The 21445-nt window shown below is 36.2% G+C and overlaps 1 protein-coding gene across 1 annotated transcript in view; it reads right to left on the bottom strand.

Annotated features, from left to right (window-relative positions):
* The window catches only part of LOC149242771 (uncharacterized), a 39783-nt gene that overhangs the window by 15467 nt on the left and 2871 nt on the right, over positions 1-21445 (bottom strand). The window lies entirely within an intron of this gene.

The raw sequence follows: 21445 nt of genomic DNA on the forward strand, positions 1-21445 counted from the left end.
AGGTTGCCTTTCCGCAAGGAAAAAACTGAAACTTATGTACTTGACGAAGCAAGACAAAGTGCTGTGAAAAGTTGGTAGGGAGGATCCAAAACGAAGCTAAGGAAAAATTTTGGAGGGTGGTTGTAGCCGCTACAACAGAACACACTTCTTCCAAGATGTTGTTGTTATATATGTAAGTATCGCAAGTGTTCTTTTGGATTTAATTATGATAACCTTTAATTTGACAATGTTAACAATCATATCCATATTAGAGGAGAAATCCTTGAGAATTTTTAGTTGCTTGCCAAGATCATAGGGACTCCTCGCCATAAGAATAATATTATTGACATAAAGAAGGATGATGACTATTCAAACAAAATTAAGGCTAACACAACTTGCTTCTTCCAAACAATCCTCTAACTTGTGAACATATATGCCGAAAAAAGATAGGGGATAGGGGACAACCTTGTTTGACTCATATTACAGGTGATTTATTCTAATCAATTCTCTTTGGTCCTAAGCTTGGATATAAAATTCTCATGCAACCTTACCTACTTCTTCAAAACAATCATCCAACTTGTCAATATATATGCCAAAAGAGGTAGCAGACTAGCGACAACCTTGCTTGACTCACATAGTACAATTTATTTCTTCCGATCAACTCTCAGTGGTTCTAAAATTGGAAATAACATTCTCATACAACCTTACCACATCAAATCACAACTAGAAAGGAAATTTTATATATTCTAGTCTATTCCAAAGGTTAGTCCTCGATAGTGTCAAAAGCTTTCATAAAGTCAATGAAACAATAAAGGATATTTTTTTTTATTGCAACACTCTTTTGCAATGATATTAAGTGTAACAAGGTGGTGCATTTTTTGTATTTTATTTTCCATGAGAAATATATTTGTATTCCATATGAGAAATATAGATGTTTTTGTCCTCAAGAGATTGCTCCATCTCAACAAAGCTCATCACGTCACTTGTGAGAATTAAACATGGGTGGGGAGTATAAAAATCATTCCTCCCGCTGCCCTGAGATAAACCCACTTGATGTAACAAGGTCTTTCATAGTTGAATGATAGAGCTTAAATTTGTTTTGGCCTTTAGCTCTTTTCCTATTTCTTTCTAGCCATATGGTAATCTTCTTTTCCAAAATAATTCCATATCATTTGGCTAAAATAGGGTCATTCATAATAGTCTTTTTTTCCCCTTGGAAAAATTGTAATTTTCATTAATAGGAAAATTACTTGTTGTAGATGCTGAGCATATGCAAAAGTAGTGGTTGTGTGCCAGTTCAAAAATTTTAAGGTCCCAATATATGTTCTCCACGCAGGGAGATAGTATTTTAATAGTACTGCATAATTGACATCAAAAAATAACTACTCTACGCAGAGAGTATTCCTGAGAACATGTATTGTTATGTGCATATACATAGTTAAAATAAACAGAAATAAAATAGTCAAAATTATCATATGTTTTCAGGCTCCTGTTGAGCTTGTTCTGCATGGTCCATATATGGCCGGTGGTAGTACTAGAAATGTTCACCTCCCCGCTGCTCCTGGATCATCCAGATGTTGCGTGGCTTGATCGCTGCCTCTTTGGAAAGTTGGTCAACGATGGAGTTTCGTTCCCTGTATATGTGATGACAAACGAAATTGTCAAAATATGGGATGTATCTATGCACTTCATCCAAAATATGTCCCAATGTGAATGTGTGGCAAGTTGTGGTTTTGTTAATCCAGTCACAAACAATTTTTGAATCACCGAAAATTTGTAGATTATGACATTCTTTTTCTATAGCAAATTGGATGAGGTAGTTTGCAATGGAGAGTTCAGCAAAGTTGTTGGTGCCATTTCCAAGTCCCATTTGGATGTGATATAGTTTGCAATGGAGAGTTCAGCAAAGTTGTTGGTGCCATTTCCAAGTCCCATTTGGATGTGATAATAATGGGTATCCGATATATGTAGGATAGCCCCGCCTCCACATCCTGTGTCTTGTGCGGAGCCATCAAAATATGCCCAGGGCTTTGTGTGATCGATGGATTCGGGAATGATATTCCTGGGAGGTGTGGCGGCCAAGTCCTCAGGGAGGGAGCAGTAGTCGGCTATAATTCTGGCTGAGATGGATGTCCAATGAGGGGCGATGTCTCGGAAGATATAGCGATTTCTTGCTATCCAGATTTCCCAACATATGAGTAGGGGAAGATTTCTGGCCTTGGGCGATGTAGTAGACGACCACCAATTTTCCCAAGCTTCCTTGGTAGTTTGTCCCCCCCAGATAATAGGCATGTGAGAGTGGGTAAGGGTGGAGGTCCAAAGATCAATAGTGACAGGACAGAAGAGAAATAGATGATCCAGGGATTCAGTGTTGTCCTTACAAAAGCAGCACCAATAAGGGCCATATAGTCCTCTTCTAGACAAGTTATCACCTGTCGACACCTTGTTTTTCAGTATAGACCACAAGAGTAGTCTAGTACGGGGAGGTGCTTTAAGCTTCCACATGTCTTTCCACCATGTTTCAATGTGTTGTGGTTTGTGTCTATTAGCCAGTAGTAGGTACCCCTCTTTTGGGGAGTACCAACCATTTTTGGCAATGGCCCATATGATCTCATCATCCCCTTCTCTGAGTCGAATGTGGGATTCCTGTAGAGCAGTAGTGTAAGTGTGCCAAGCTTGGTGCCATTGAAAAGGGAGGAGCAAGCTGCAGGCTGTCTTCCAAGCTTGATGAAGGAAGGTCGATTGCTCCGAATCCGCTGCATGAACAATCATAATAGTCTTATAAATAAAGAGATTGTGATTATCCCTATTTTTAAAAATAGGTATAATTGGAATTTGAGTCTACGCTTTAGGGAAACCTTGATTGCTAAATTAAATAGATAATGTATGTAGGGGATGAAGATAGATCCTCCAATTTTTAAACTTCCAACATAAAAGATTTCATTGTCGTTAGCTTTCCCTTATATATTATATAATACACTAATATTATAATTCAATATAATTAATAAATTATAATGTACAATGTATTATATTATAGTTATGCTAACAATTTATATCATATAATAACAAATATAGCATATTGTGTAGTATAATTCATTGTTTACAAGTTACAACTATATATATATATATATATATATATACTACTTATATTTTATAATACATAATATAGTATAATGTATATATATATATATATATATATATATTATAATACATAATATAGTATACGGTGTAGTATACAAGTTACTGACGAGTTGAGTTCTTTTATATATATTTTGAACAATATAAAATGTTTATCATATTTCAAAGTGATTTTATTATGATTTGAATTGTATTTTATATTCAGTATTTAAGAATATTAATCACATTTCAACATGATCTTACCATAATCTTAACTAAGGTGAAGTTTATATGCAATTTATTCTTGCTAAATGAAAGTATGACATATAATCATCTTTGATTTTTATAGTTCCAACTAAACTACTATGGTTGACACAACCTTTTGCAATTTTACTAGTTTTTGAATTCCAACTCATTAATCATATATTTCTATATGGGGACCATTTCGTAATTGATTATGATGATATTGAAAGGTGCTAATTCTGTAAATCAATGACGTTGCTTGCTTGTTTTTAGATAGCAAAGATAAGTGATAATTATAAGTTGTGCACATGCAAGGAATAAGACAACCCTAATTAATAAATCTTTCGACGTTGAAAGGTAGTAAAAAGTTGTAATTGCTATAATTCCTTTAAAATGTAGTTAATGATGAAATACGTTTTTTAATAAATAAACAGAAACACATCACCAAACTCAACATCCAGTTAAGAGAGTGGGAGTATCTCATTGCTATCTTCAAGAGAAAAAAGGCATTCTTTGGCACATATACACTATGTGAGGTCATTGGAAAAATGGTGTTCGGGAAAGTACAGAGTAACACCAATGGTTTTGGTCTCATAATACATGCAATAGTAGCATGCTATTGTGAAGGATGATGAAGATTCAAATTTAGAGAGTTAGGAGAGTTAGAACAAAGAATATTGTTGCTTAATTAATGCTCAACATCAACTTTTTTAAAGTGATTCAATGACCATATGTGAAGTTCCAATTTATTTCCATGGATCTATTGGTAGAAAATGTGTATTTGATACTTAGACACATAATGTTGCCATGCAATGTGTGATTAAGATTTGAGTATGACCCCTACCTGTTTTTCAAAGAGCACCAATACATTACAAATTGGTTGAATTCTAGAACACTTATTACGATATAAATTTTTTGATGGTTGGACATTCTTTTCACATCTACTTGTAGAGTAAGGTCCTTAATAGTCTCAAGAACTAGTGAAGCCACTCCAAGAAGACACATAGGAAGGATAGTATCATCCAATACCCTAGGCATTTACCTAAGAAATTCCATAGCACATGCATAAAAGGTTTAGAGCAATCATATCATTGCCATCTATGGCATTACAATTTGTCTTGTGCCATATCATAGTTTACTCTTTGAGAGATCTAATCCTACAACACATGGTGCATTAACTCTAATTTCACCCAAATATAAGCCTAACTATTCACCTTCCAATCCAATTTGATATGTGCATTGTTGTGAGGATAAACCATGTCTCCAAGATTGAGTCCTTCCACTATAACTAAACTCGTGCTTCCTGCAACCTTTGTTTGGTAGGCCAATTATTACACCTAATATATCAGTGTTATGGTTAATCCTTCCTTCAATTGTAATAGGCTTTTGTAGTTTTATATTTGGACTATTGCTAATATGTAGTCAACTACCTACAAATTATCCATTGATAGAAATTTGGAAAGTATGTGCTAAGTATTCTACATAAAGAACTAGTTGAGTCCCATCATGAAGAAGTCATTCATCTTGATAGACTTGGAAAGTAATTATGTACCATAACCAACCACTAAAGTCTTCAATTGTGTTTATCTATTTAATTAAATGAAGCTTGGAGAATGCATAGCTTCCCCAGACTCCTGCATGCTCATGTAGCCAATTCCAATTTGATCCTATATTCCTAAAATCCCATGTTTTCAATATAATGGATCCTATCAATGGCTAATCTACTAGATTCATTTATACAATAGTACTCTAGGAACTGATTTTTGCAGTGTAGAAGCCTATAATTTTATAATCAAGGAGTACATTGATGTGCCACGTGGGAAAATAATGAGAGAGCCCTTTGAATTTCACAATTGCTTTGACAAACATTTTATTCATAGTTCGCAAGAAATGTTGCACATATTTTAGGTTTGATTGAGTAAACATGTCCATATAGTGAAAGACCATTTTTTTTGTATTTAGGATCCACATTAACCAATGTTGCTCCAAAAAATTTAAAGGCTTTGTGTAGCTCATTAAGGCGATCACATTCATGTTGTCTCAAAATACCATACCCATCAATGAAAGCATCATAATAATATATATTAATGATAAAAGGGCCTCATATTGCATGATCAAAATTTCTTCCTCCATGATAGATATAATACTATAATGCACCCCCTCTTTGGATGAATTATACAACAAAAAAACAAGGTCCTATATATTCTTAACAATGACAATATTTTAATAATCATAATTCTAAAAAAACATTCATTCAAATCAACAAATACATTTCATGCATAACAATTTTATTAAGTCTATAGAAGTGTACATACCTTACTGCCATTTAGATTCAAATCTATCATGGAAACACATGTTCTTAACTGTTAGGTATAGTCACACATCTCATCCATATTATGTTGTGGAGTGCACCTTGATTCTCTAGGTGCAATAATACCATTGACTTAATTCAATTTCTATAGCAAAGGAAAACCAATACCAATATTCAAAGTCTTTTATTTTAGAAATTATTAGATTCCAACATCACAAGTCCTTGTCACATTAACCCAAGTATAAAAAAATTAGCAAAAATAGGAGCACAAATATGAATCCATTTGCACTTTAAATGTTTCCAAACATTATAGTCAAAGGGATGGCACGTTTTCCTCTCCCATGGTTCATAGAATTTTATATTAGTTTTTCAATTCTTTACCTTCATCATACTTGAAATGTAAAGCATATCTTAAACAAATTATAACTACAGTTCGTTCCAAAAGTAGAGATCCAAATTACCAAGCAAATATTTTCTACATACTATAAAGAAACTAGAATTGAGAAGAACATTGACTATGAATGTTGAAGCACAACCATTTATAACCTTAACTTAATCTAATTTAAGGGACACATCAGTGTAACAAGCTCGAGAACTTGCAATGAAGCTTAAAATTATTCATTTTCAATTAGCACTACAATACCATAAACAAACGTTCAAACTCTTCAAATTCAACTAGCACTACAACACCATAAACAAACATTTCGTAAAATTAGGTTTTAAAAAAAGCAAGCCATATTGAATAGTGTAATGAGAACTTTAAGATACTTTGTTGAATGAGACTAATTCATATAAAACTCACTAGCCATCTTGGAGATTCTTAAATAAAAAATTATCCTAAAATGAAGAATGTGCAAAAAATTACATCTATCCATCTAGGCAACAACACCAATGATGATTTTTCAAAAGCATCAAAAGATAAACAAATGAGTAAACTCTAAAATCTTGCTTACTAAGTCGACATATCAACAATTCCAAAAGGCTTTTAGGTAAGGAATAACCCCCATAAATATGCTAACATGATACAAAAATAGAGAGTTTCTTTAGAAATACAAATGATTATATAATAATGAGAATCACAATTTAGTTGCAATGGCCCTTCTTGTAATATAGTAATATATCATAACAATATCAACTACACAACTATGCTCATGTTTCCCCACAAGTTCTTGGGACTATTTAAGCTATGTATACTAGTGCCTAGAATGATTATGCCGCGTATTGTGTATTAAATTCATATTAGACTATTACTTTTTTCAATAGCAAAAACATAAAAATTAGATCAATAATTCTATCCATGACAAAAACATACAAAAGTGTAGAATACATATAAAGATGATCATAGTGAAACTAAATTAACTCACACTAAACTGAATTATTTTACATAACCTTGGGTATGCCTTTATCTTGCCTTCATACTTCTCATTATTTAGACCATTTATATGTTGGTGAAGATTAAAAATCTATGTGACTTAACAAAGACAAACAATGTGGCTAAACATGTATATCTATATTTTGTGATCAAATTGACTAGCTAGAACATTGCATTGATACAAAATGATTCAAAAGAGAAATTTGAAGGGCATCTTGAAATAGAGAGATGCTAAAAAAATCTATGTGAAAACATATTTTCCAACCTCTCTAAGTAGTTAAATGACTTTGGAAAATGCTCATACAAATTCCATGTTCTTAATATGGGAGGATTATGATGCTCCCTCAAGGGTAGAATATTTTATTACAACTGCATCGATTATGGGAAATCATTGTTGTACCATTTACATGATGATGCTATTATATGTTTCAAGTTTTTTAAAGTTGTTGTGGCTTTGATGGCAGAGTACCTAGCTTTATTGGTTTAGTGTTTTCAAGAATATGAAGCTCTTATTGATGATTAATTAATAAAAAAAGACAAGAAGTTGCATTTTCATAGCTATAAAGTGGAAACATACATCACTTAACATATCAATGTGTTATATTCATCTAAGCTCAATGATGTGATTCATACATATTTACACATTAGTGCATTTTAATGAGTCTTATGCAGTGGTGTGAATAACTATAATAAATGAATCAATGCTCACAATGACAACAAACACACTATTTCCTTTAGTGATATTATTACCATTGTTGTCATTGTTATCATAACCTTTACAAAACATAATGATACATAAGGTAATATAGCATATTGCTATTAAATATGTACCACACATCTATGTTTTCATTATATAAGATACATAATGGGGTATCCGATTTGGGTGGATATTAGTGGTCACCCACCTATTCCATTGGTTCACAACACAATTTTCCTATTTTGACAACTTTTTATTTTCGACAATTTTTAGGTCTTGAACTTTTGGAGTTGTTTTGAGGCCCTAAACGACATTTTTAAGGAAATGAGTTGATGGTAGTAAAAAAATCGTACTCCACACATAGACCTTTCCAATAGGTTATCATGCACCCCAAACAAAGATCATGTCAAAGTTACGACCTCGAGAATTTGACATTCCAACCTACTCTATCAGGGCCCATAAGCCTTTGGTGCTTCTATCTGATAGGGTTAGGTTTTTAGATGTTTGGGGTTTCTCATTGTTTCTTAATAATACAAATGCCTCGAAGCCTCATTGTAACACAATTTAGGAAGGCGCATAACTGTCACATATCTTCTCAGAGATAGCTACCATCGTTCTAGCTAGTTTTATTTCATTCCGCATGTATAGAGTTTCAACATTTTCCATTTATTAATTGAAGTCGAGTTTCACTGTATCTCTATATTTTGGTTTTAAATATGTATTTCATTTTGTTCCCCTGATATATACAGATCAATATAAAACATATATAATATACATTAAAATATACTATATAATTTTAAAGTCTCAATGCTTTTCAAATATTAACACATTGGTGCATATTATTAATACAGACACACCCATATATATATATTATCAATATAAACAAACTAATACTTTCAATATATAAACTAAGCACCAAAGACTTCAAAAATATATTATAAATATTAGTGGGTATAATATATTGTTTAAGCCCCTTATATAACAAATATTAATACATAGGTGAGCGGAGAAGAAGAAAAAAAAAAAAAAACTTTTTACTATCCAAAAGTCCTAATTATACATACACACAAGTCTTTACTATCATTTAATGACTTTTTTTGTTTTCTTTTTAATCTTCACTGATATTATGTAAAAAAAATTATAATTTAAAAATAATATATAATAACATATTGAAGTAAATAAAATGATATTGAAGTAGAAAAAAAGCTCCTCAAGGAAATGGTGGTAAATATTAAATTCAAATACCAAATTTGTTGGAGTATGGTAGTCAATCTAAGAAAGCAAAATGATGCAAATGAAAATAATCTAACCTCCTCCTAGATTTACGTTTTAGAAATAAATAAATAAATGATTTCATATAATTAACTTCATATTCTCCCACTCCATTAAGACAAGATGCATTTGGTTTCTATAGGGTAAGTTTAAACATTGTTCCCTTTAGATTTTATAACCATTTATATTGGTACAAAATAAAGGTAGCTTCCAAACTATTAAGGTTAAGGTTGATATCCATGATTTATTTTCATATGTGATTTGATAAGATTTTTGTTGAGGGCTTTTTTTAATATGCAACATTTATTGTGGTTTGTGATTTATTTGAGTGTTTTTTAACAAATAATTGGTATAATTATATAAATTAGATTGTTGATAAATGTTAATAGGTATCAATCTATAATAAGCATCAAAATGATAAAAAATTGAAAAATTGACTAAATTGAGAGGGGAGGTGTGAATCAGTTTAGTACATTCACAGACCTTAAATTTCTTTTCTTGTAACTGATTAAATGAGCAATTTAATACATTATAAACAACAAATTTAATAGGTGAACAACAAGAAATATGTGAACTAAAACATCACATCAACGCATAAAAGCATCACATATGAACACCAAAATTAAGTGGAAACCCATAAATGGAGAAAACCATGACTTTGTTATTGTTGTGATGCAAAGGCAAACTCCCATTCCCTTATTAAATATGATTTTATGTAGGCTCCAACCTCCAAGAGTTTTCTACCTCGATTTTTCTACAAGCTACAACTCACGTGGAAGCTCTAACTCCCATATATTTTCTGTAGGCTTCAACCCATATGAGGCTCCTACCTCAACAAACTACAACCCGTTTTTTTATAAATCTACAACGTGAAAGGATCCTGATACATACATAAAATAACATGTTGGTTTACGTGGTCTATAACTTTGCATACCTCCATTTATGTCTCAACTTCTTTCTCTCCCCAAATTTGCTTCACATTTGCTCTCTCTATGTACTAGGTAATTTATGAACAATTCTACACTCAGCTCTCACAATCTCTCATCTAACATATCAACCTTTCAAGAGTACATATTTTTATAAGGATAGTCTGTTGGATTTTAGTATTCCACACAAGAATATGAAGTGAACAATCTCGCGTCTTTGCATTCCACCAATTTGTTTCACAACTTTTCAGATTTTGGATATTAAAACAAAAATAAGTGTCCCATCCAATATTATTTTCAACCACATTGTTGGGCCTCCAAATTAACCTTAATTTTCACTCCATTTTCACCTTTTATCCTCATTTTGTCATCTCATTTCACCATATTATCATTACATAACCCTATATTTCCATTACCATATGAGTTTATATTCTCATTTTCCAAAGTTATTAATTTCATGTATTTAGAGTGAATTTATGATTAAAAGTTAGAGAAATAACATGTATTTGCTTATACCTAAAAGTGGCTTGAGTTTGATGACATGTGTAGATCATTTGGAAGCTTCCAAGGCACCCTTATGTGGCCTCCCAAGATCAAATTCGAATTTCAACTCAAGAGGTGGACCATATTTCAAGGAGAAAGATCATGGAGATTTTGATGTGTCATGGGATTTGTTTCTAGTATTTAGGGATAAGTTGAGACAAGTGTGGGTCTAGTAGATATTTAAGGGATCTACATTTATTGAGTAGATATCCCTAATTCATGTATAAATAAGAGGAGCATCCTCCAAATCATGTAATGAAGGAGGAGGAGGGAGAGAAAACAATTATCAGTTATTCATTAGCATTAGATTTTTGTTCATTCAACATGAATAATACCATTTTCTCCAAATCATGAGTTATGAGTGTTGTTTGATTCTTAAGGTGTGATAATTGTTCATGTGTGCTCATTGAGGAATGGAAGGATCCCCATACTGAGATAAGTACACTTTGTTGTAGAATAATGTTGTGAATATACTAATTTCAATTCTAATGTTCATCTTATTTCTTTCTTGTAAATACTTGTAGATAATTTTAGTATGAATTCATGTTGTGGCCATGTTTTGTTGTGTGAAGGTTGATCTCCTTTCAATAGCTAGTTTTGATGTGAGAAGGAAAACCAGGAGCTCCTAAGTTAGGAGTCCCTTCTTCATGAGCTAGATTAAATTGAAATAAGATTTACTTTCTTATATGCTTTCCTAGATTACATTTATGTGAATATTGATTCCCTTTCAATATCTAGAGATCAAGTCCTCCTAAGTTAGGAGACTCTTCTCCATAAGCTAAGAATTGAATTGGAAACAATATTTACTTGCTTTCATTTACATGCTTTCTTTCCTGCTTTCTTAGGTGTTTCGCAATGTTATTATAGAAAGATGGTAGAAGGACAACCAGGACTCTTGAACAAGAGACTCTTCTCTATCTTCTAAAGTAAAATAATTCCATTGATCAGACATTATTTTTATGCTTTCATAGAATAGATCTGATAGTTTAGATTTGTAATATGCATTTCCATTCTAAACAAACTTTTTACACCAGTTTCATCTAAGGTCCCATATATATTGGTTTGCTTCTAAGTTTACGATTCCCCGGATTGATAAATTAAATGACAGGGATTTAGCAGACAACTAAATCGCCCAACACACATGAAATGATTAAATACACCCACATAGTGCTAAGACCATGTAACCTTATAGAGATAACAAAAGACCATGCAGTTGAACATTTATACTCCACTCACCAATCATCAACAATATTTTTGCATATCAAGCATACCAACAACATATCCTTTGCAATTTATGCAACTTCATACATCAACAACCTCAACATAATATATTAACATAAAACATCATTGTGTTCATCAATTGTGCACACACTTTGTCATCACCCTCTTTTGCTACTTTGTTTTGTTGTCAAGATAGTATGTAACATTTTATGTCATCAACACCTTTGCCTCTCCTTTGCCATCACACTTTGCATCATAACTTTATGCCTTTGCCTTAACCTTTCATCACAATAGTGATCATGCCTTTTCCTTTGCCTGACATCATTTCTTTTCCTTTCCTTGCCTTTGCCTTGCATCACAACAATCTCTGCAACATCTCTGCAAACATTTTTCAGAGAGACATTTACAATGCATACATTTATATCAATCATGAACATATCACTCAACTATGACATTCTTTTGTCAAGCATCATAAGCAACATATGCAACATAAGCATTCAATAATATTCTATGTTCTACTTTGTTGCTCATAGGTATACCTCTATTATGTGATCATGCCTTGCATCACCTTTACATCATATATTTGCATACAACATAACTCCTTCAAGTCAACAACACTTTGTTGCTCATTTGTTGTTCCTTTGCCATTGTAGTGCAAGCCATTGACTCTGCAACATATCACATACAAGCCATCAACTCTAACAATCATACCTTGTTGCTCACAACTCAACAACACTTTTTGTTGAAAATGAAATAAGAAAATCCCGATTTAATTTTGTCATTGAATTAAATTAGGAATAAAATTGTAATTCCACATCACAAGACAACTTTTACGAGTTAACTAAGTTAATTTGACTTAGTTGGCTCAATTAATTCGAGTTGAGGGTTTAAATTGAGTCACGTAGTGTGTATCTTACTTTATAGGAGACTTGGTTGAGTTTACTTTGAGTTGTAATTAATTAATTCAGTTTAACTGAGTTAAAGTCAGTTAAACTAGTTCCAATTGATGGAGGGACTTGTAGGAGGTCAGACAGTGGGGTCCTGCTTCATGTGTTCAATCAGTTAACTGATGATTCACCCATAAATAACTCATGCATGTCATATCTGAGAGTTACCCAGTTGAGATTGGAGTTCAAGGGAAGTGTACTATCAGTTGTATAATCATAAGAATTGTACAGGTGGTGCATGTAGTCATAGGAAGGCCTATGAGGATTGCGCAATTCATATTGAGGATTTTCCCTAATTAATAGAGGAATAATTTCCAAGAAAACAACACAAGGAAATAAGGACTTAGTAAAACAAAAAAATGGTTTAAGTATTGGCCAAGGCTTATCTCAGAAGATTTGAGACAAATAGAGACAGTGCAAAGATTGCTCGAGCTTGAGCAAAGCATTGTAATCTTCTCATATTTTCTGAGTAATGAAATATACAGATAGTAGGGGTTTTTCGTTGTGGCTTTCCCCAATAAAACATCATGTAATGTGTTGATTGATATATCTCTCTTGTATGCTTTATGATTTCGTGATTGTTTAATTGTTTCCGCTGATGAGTAGAGTAGATTCAAGTCTATTGTTTTATTAAATTACAATTAACAGCTTGAATCTACAGAGAATTTTTACACTTTTCTACTCGTTGTTCACAAACTATTCTTATTTTCATATCCTCTTATACATATGGTGGCCACAAGCTGCATCTCTTATCTCAAGCATCACAACAATGCCTCTCTTGGTGACCTATCTTGTTTCTCTTTATTGCTCCTATAATGGCATATCTCTTGCTGCTCCTTTACTGCTCCTTTTCCTTTGCTACTATTTTTCCATCAACGAGGGGCCATATCTCTTTCTACTCCTTTACTAATCCTTTTGCTTTGCTGCTCTTTTGCAATCAATGAAATATCATACCTCTTGTTACTCCTTTGTCTTTGTTTATCTTTTTCCATCAATGACGATAATACCATCAAACTCCCCCTCTGGAATTAATGGCAACACTTTGATCCTCTTGGAAAAAAAAATAAAAATAAAATAAACATATCCTCCATTCCATAGTTCTACTTACCTCCCCCTTTGACGTTAATGGAAAGTGGTTTGGTTCAAAATCTTTCTGCTCTTCTTGCACTTTTTTATAGACAATAATAGTGGTCTATGAATAAGTGTTTTGATATGAGTGTAGAAAATTTGGTGCAGGTTAACCCGATAATGCAATATAAATCAAAGAAAAATACTATCAACTACTTCTACTATCAATTTGCGGAAGCTTAAAGATCAAGCTAATCAATATAACCAAAAGAAAAAGAATCAATCACACAATACACATGAAAATACTTTGGGGAAAGCCTTAGCTAAAAAATCCCACTATTTGTATTATTATACAAGGTGGAAATGCATAGGAATTATACAAAGCCTTAGCTCTCACAGCTAGCCATCTCTCAATACAATCCTCACAGATGCTCACACACAATCTTGGCTTCTCTCATGCCTTCCTCTCTGCCCTCCAAGCTCCTATTTCCTTGCGCTGTTCCTCTGGGATGATTCTCACCTCACTAAGTGGAACACCTCTGATCTCACACACTGTTAGAATTGCACAATCCTCAAGGAATGATGCCTTGAATACATGCATGAGTTTTATTTATAAGAAAACACATGCAACTGATAATACACCGTCCTTGTCTTTAATATCAACTGGGTCTTTCTTAGAATAGACATACATGAGTTTCTGATGAGGGAATCTTCAGTTATCTGGAGTACACTAGTTGAGTGCATGCATGCATCAACTGACTCGTAACTCTCTATTAGTTCCTCAAACAGTTTGGAACTAATTTAACTAGACTTAACTCAGTACACTGAGTTAACTAATTACAACTCAAATATAACTCATTCTTATCTCCTTAATTTAAGGGATAACTCTTGCATGACTTCAAAAAGACTTCTAACTTGAATTTCTCCAACTAATTAATTTAAAATAAATAAATTAATTATTTCGAAGTAGCTGTTAAGACTAAATTCGATTTTAATTCACAATTTAATTTAAGGACAAATTAAATTGGAATATTCTTGTTGCCATATTTCAAGACTCCCTCTCAATAAGAAAGAGGGATTATCTACCACCTTGATCCTGTCTCTATGGAACTCAAATTTACACTTTGACAATGCCTTTGCCAAAATGTCAACATCTTGCTCCTCTGTCGAAATACACTGCAACAACATGATCCTCTCAATCTTTGGAAAGCCACAGACAATAAAGCTTGCCTTATGCTTCTCCACACTACCATCGGTAGCCTGCTTTACCTTGTAAAGCCAACGAGAACTCACAACTGACTTGTTCTCCGGTCTCGGAATCACGTCCCAAACACTATTACGTACTATGGAGTCATACTCCTCCACCATAGCATCAGCGCAAATCGGCTGCTGCACTGCTTCCTCAAAGGAAGATGGCTCGATCTCAACACATTCCCCAGCAAGGGCCATGTATCTAGTGTACCACTTAGGTGACCTCCTCTGTTTGCGCTGAGAAGATGGTGCTCCCACATTCTCTCTCGCATCCTCCAACAATCTGTCTGCTTCTCTTGTGCACTTCCGTCCATCTCTGGAAGACTCTACTTGAGTGGATGTCTCCACTCCTAGAACCTCTGCATGCAGCTGCTCCCTATCAGTCTGAGGCTCCTCCTCCTTAGGAACCAATAGTTCCTCCACAACTTGTAGTTGGAGCTCCCTCTCAAGGTAAACTCGCATGACCTTCTGCTCATCAAACTTGAGATCTCTGTGAACCATTGTCCTCCGACTAGTAGGCAAGTACACCCGATAGTTGTGAGGTGTATCAGTGTACCCCACAAATATTCCCAACTCTGCTGTTGGCTCAATATTCTTCCGTGCATATTTTGTCACATGGTAATATGCCAATGAGACAAAGATCTTAAAGTGACCCACATCTGGTCTCTTACCGGAGAAAGCTTCCTTTGGTGTCTTCATCCCAAGTATGCGATGCGGGCTTCTATTATGCAAATAGATCGCTGTGTTGCATGCCTCAGCCCACAAATGAAGTGGTAGGCACTGGTCATGTATCATTGCTCGTGCTGCCCCTACAATAGTTCTGTTATTCCTCTCAGCCACCCCATTCTGTTGTAGGTTATGAGGTACCGTCAATTCTCGTTTAAATCCTTCTGTTGCACATAAGTCCTTAAACTCTTGAGAGACATATTCTGCATCGTTGCCACTTCTCAAGGCCTTGATCTTATTCCCTAACTCTTTCTTGACCAAAGATTTGAACTCACAAAACTTTGTGAAAGTTTGGTCCTTCCTCTGCATGAAATAAATCCAGCATTTACAAGAATAGTCATCAATGAAAATCAAATATTACCTTTTCTTTGCTGTGGATGCCATCGAGAATGGTCCACACAGATCAGTATGAACTTGCTCTAAGATAGCCTTTGCTCGATTGTCTCGATCATGAAAGGAAGACTTGGTGTACTTTCCCAAGGTACAACCTTTACATGTGTCAACTTGCTCAAGTTTACCTCTGGGAAGTCCTTTAGATAACTGCTGCATTATCTTCAAAGCCCCATGATGCAAATGGCCCAACTTCCTGTGCCACAACTCGCCAATGTCTTGGCTTTGCACCAATTCTACTTTCATACTCAATGTTGCACAATCATCTACCTCTAGTTTATAAATATTCTTCACCCGAATCCCTATCCTCTTGGTCTAAGCCATGTCTATGTGTCTTAGGAACGCCTTTACTGAAGACAACATCGTAGCCTTTGTCCTTCAACATCGTGACTGATACAAATTTCTTCTTCAGTCCAGGCACATATTTCACATCTGTCAAGGTGATAGGAGCTCCATGCTCCCTCTGAAAAGCAATCGTGCCCACTCCTAAAACTCTATACCTTCCATCGTCACCCATCTATATGCACATCTTGAGATCTTTCTCCTCTAAGGCACTGAATAAACTTTTATCACCAATCATGTGGAATGAGGCTCCACTGTCAAGATACCAGACACAACCCATCATCGATGACACCATGCATGTGATGAGGGTAAAGTCCATTTCGAATTGAGAGGCGAATGCCTCACCTTCCTATCCTTCCGAGGATCCCTTCTTGAACTTTTTCGATGGGAAATTACTCGCACAATGTCCCATCTCGTGACAATTAAAACATATCACTTTAGACATGTCACCCTTCTTCCCTCCATGAGAAGAATTCGATTTGAAATGGGAAGCCTTACCCTTCCCTTTCCTTTCCTTACTTGCTAAGGCCATATTTTCTTCATCATCATTCTTGGATGAAGAACCATCTCGTGTGCTCCTCCTGCATAAGATCCAACCACAGTCGTTCCTAATCTGGCAGTTTCTCCCTTCCATTCACAGAGTCGTGGTAGCTATTCCAACTCTTTGGAAGGCCAAGAAGAGTGAGGATCACCATATCATCATCAGTAGTAGTTATTCCCACACTGCTAAGCTCATCTCTGCAGGTGGTGAGCTTGTTAAGATATGTGGAAATAGTATCACCCTTTTCCATCTTGATTCTTCGAAGCTTACCCTTGAGCGCCAATTTCCTCTGGTTGCTACTGTTCTAGTAGAGGTCCTTCAATGTCTTCCACATTGAAAATGGAGTATCCTTCCCATGGAGACTCGAGACAATATGGTTTCAAACTCCCTCAAGGATGATCCGTCTCGCCTTCACCACACACTTCTTCCACTCAGCCAACTCTTGTGCATTAGTTGAAGCTGGCTTTTGTATTTCTTGATCAATGAATTCCTTCAAGCCATTGTTTTCTAATACAACCTCCATTCTATCTTTCCATGCAATGTAATTCGAGCTACCTTCCAAGGCATACTTGAGTCTCAAGCCATAGAATGCCATTAGCCAACCTTGAAGTATGATATGAATTTGATTTGCACCTGCAACCTCGAACTTCAAACTTCGAATTCTCTTCTTAGTATACTATTCACAGCTCCGATACCATGTGGAATTTTCTACAAATATCGCTCTAATACCATGTAGAAATTTCTACAAATCCAGCTCTGATACCATGTCGAAAACTTCTACAAATCCAACTCTGATAACATGTAGAAAATCTGGTGCAAGTTAACCTGATAATGAAATATAAATCAAAGCATAATACTATAACCTACTTCTACTATCAATTTGCGGAAGCTTAAAGATCGAGCTAAAAAATATAACTAGAAGAAGAAGAATTAATCGCACAATACACATGAAAATACGTTGGGAAAAGCCTCAACTAAAAAACCCCACTATCTGTATTATCATACAAGGTGGAAATACATAGGAATTATACAAAGCCTTAGCTCTCATAGCTAGCTAGCTCTTTGTACAATCCTCACAGATGCTCATAGGCAAACTTGGCTTCTCTCAAGCCTTCCTCTCTGCCATCCAAGCTCCTATTTCCTTGCGCTGTTCCTCTGGGATGAATCTCATCTCACCAAGTGGAACTCTTCTGATCTGACACACTATAAGAACTGCGCAATCCTCAAGGAATGATGCCTTGACTGCATGCATGATTTTTCTTTATAAGAAAACACATGCAACTGATAGTACGTTGTCCTTGTCTTTAATCTCAACTGGGTCTTTTTCAGAATAGACATGCATGAGTTTCTAATGAGGGAATCTTCGGTTAACTGGAGTACACTAGTTGAGTGCATGCATGCATCAACCGACTGTTAACTCTCTATTAGTTCCTCAAACAGTTTGGAACTAATTTAACTGGACTTAACTCAGTAAACTGAGTTTTTTTTTCCCATAGAAAAAAGTCGTAATTTCTATTAAGTCAAAAGAAATTACATTCTGTAGATGTCTAAGCATATGCATAATGAGGCTGGCTGCCTCTCGGACAGTAGCAAAAAATAAAACAGTTTGTTTCAACCATGTACAAATAGCACAAAAGATCCCCTGATTTTGCCTCCACGCAGGGAGTTTACTGGCCTCATTTAGAGATTGTATCATAAAAACAGAGATAAGCATGTATATGAACTCCACGCAGGGAGACTTTAGAGTATAAAACTGGAAAAAAAATACTAAGAAACTCCAGGCCTGTAGCAACCTGAAAAAAGTGTCTATAATGAAAGCTGTCAGCTGTTTACAGCAGCTGCATCACCGCTGCCCTGTAGAAGAAGAACCCCCGTGGGTCAAAAAACAATGCAAAAATACACAACAAAAACACACAGTGTGGATATGATGGGACCGTCTTCATAGCTGTATCTCCCTTTGTGCATGTAGATCTACAAAAGGCCTGTGATAGTGTCGATGGAAAGTTCCATCCACTTCTTCCTGTATTAACCAGTCCTCTTCTTGCCTTTGCGCTGCCTGCTTGGATAGGAGGTCCGCCCTTGTGTTGCGCTCCCTGTAAATGTGATAACAATCAAATTTTTCAAAAGCTGCTATAAGCCTGTGTGTCTCATCCAGAATATGTCTCAAAGAAAAAACAGTGCAGATAGATTTTCTGTTGAGCCAGTTGCAGACAAGTTTTGAGTCTCCAAACAGTTGTAGTTTGGTGCAGCGTTTTCCAAGTGCAAAGTGGATGAGGTGTTTGGCGGTGGATATCTCGGCATAATTATTTGTGCCCCTTCCCAGGTATATTTGTAATTTGAAGCAGTGATCTTCCCTAAGGAAAAGGAGGGCTCCTCCCCCACAGCCCTCTGCTTGGGCTGAGCCATCAAAGTAGGCCCAGGGGTAAGATTTATCAATGTGTTCTGGGGAAATGGATCGAGGAGGGGCCTGTGGGGGGTCATCAGGGATGAGAGCGAAATCTGCGAGGATGTGAGTGACGATGGTTGGCCAGGATGGTATTTTTTGGTCAAAAATTACGCGATTCCTCGCCGTCCAGATAGCCCAGCACATGAGGAGGGGGATGTTCCTATCTTTGCCCGAGTGGTTCTCCAGCCAATTCAGCCAGGCTTCGATGATTGACTGTCCTTGCCATCGATTGAGGGAGGGGGATTGAGAAGTAAGGAGGGACCATTGTTCAATGACTACAGGGCAGGACAGAAAAAGGTGTTCAGTGTCTTCCTCATTGCACCTACATAAATGGCACCAGAAAGGCCCATGGAAGGATCTTTTTTTCAAATTTGAGCCTGTGGGAATTTTGTTGAATAGGATGGCCCACATAAGCATACGCGATCTGGGAGCTGCTTTGAGATGCCATATAGCTTTCCACCACTGCTGAGCATTTTCTGGCTGAAATTGTTGCATGAGCTTTTGGTAACCTTCCTTAGGAGTGTATGAACCATTTTTTGCAAGTGCCCAGACTATCTCATCTTCTTCTTCCGTTATCCTGATGTGTGCTTGTGTGAGGGCTTCTGTGTAGTTCTCCCATTCTTGCCGCCACTGTTCCGGGATGTGGAGATCTAGTGCTGTCTTCCAGGCCTGTTGGAGAAAGGTGGAGTTTTCTAGGTCTGCAATATGTGCTATATGAGAGACACCCTGGTCCATAAGATAAGCCGTTAGCTGTGCTGGAAGTCGATGGGCATTGCCACATCCAATCCAGGGGTCTACACCTATGCGGACTGCGTTCCCCTGATGTATTCTCCATGTTAGACCCTCCCGAATGAGAGGGAGGGAAGTGAGAACCGCTTTCCATATGTTTGAGTGTCTTCCACTTCCCCTGTGTTCCCTGCGAATCCAGCTGAAAATGCTTTCCGGGGCAATATATTTTTCCACTACTACTGTTTTCCAGAGGCTATGGGATGTGATCAGTTGCCATCCTAGCTTTGCTGCCAGAGCTTTTGCGAAAAAATCCAGTCTTTTTATGCCCCATCCTCCCCATTTCTTGGGCCTTGCTATGGTGTCCCATTTTACCCAGGCAAAGAGGTTCCCCTGTTTGTTCCCCTTCCATAGGAATCTGCAGCATATCTTTTGGAGTCTGGTTAAGATTCCTCTTGGTATCCAAGCCAGTGACATCCAGTATACAGGGGTTGCTTCCAGCACAGCTTTTATAAGAGTGAGTCTCCCAGCCCTGGTGAGATATCTATTATACCACACATTTAATCTCTTCTCCACCTTTGCAATTAGCCATATCCAGTCAGCTATTTTGTATCCCCCGTGTTTCACTCGGAAGCCAAGATATTTCAGCCCTTCCTCCATCGGGTGTAGTTGGAAAGGGAACCGGTTTTTTATGTAGATGACCTCATGATGCGAGCAACCAGTTGCTGTAAGGGTGGATTTATGAACATTTATAATCATTCCTGTAGCCTTCTGAAATAGGTCAAAAACAAATTGTAAGGCTGAGGTGTCGGCCAAGCTTCCGTTTAAGAAGATGAGCACATCATCCACAAACAGGAGGTGAGTGAGAGAGCAATTTTCCGTGATTTTTATCCCATTGATCCTGCCCCTCCTGTGTTCTGATGCTATCAGCCTGCTAAGCCCTTCCATGATGAGAAGGAACAGTAAAGGGGATAGGGGGCATCCTTGCCGTAGACCTCTTTCGGCAGAGAAGAAAGGGGTGGGGGAACCATTAAGTAGGACACTGTACGGCACATCAGAAATACAGCTCATAATCCTCTTGATGAACATATAGGGAAAACCCAGATGGGTGAGAAGCATTCGGATGTAAAGCAGGTTTGCCCTATCGAAAGCTTTTGAGAGATCTACCTTAAGGATCATTCCTTTCAAATGCTTGCTCTGCATCGAGTGGAGAAGTTCTTGTGCAGTACCAATAGCTTCATGGATCTGACGGCGATGGAGGAAAGCAAATTGTTCAGGGGATATATGGGCTGAAAGGATGGGCTTGAGCCTGTTCGCAAGGATTTTG

This window comes from Pinus tabuliformis, chromosome 8 (assembly GCF_031772625.1).
Source record: "Pinus tabuliformis cultivar Carrire ecotype Pingquan chromosome 8, CPIR1, whole genome shotgun sequence".
In the NCBI taxonomy this organism is placed as follows: domain Eukaryota; kingdom Viridiplantae; phylum Streptophyta; class Pinopsida; order Pinales; family Pinaceae; genus Pinus; species Pinus tabuliformis.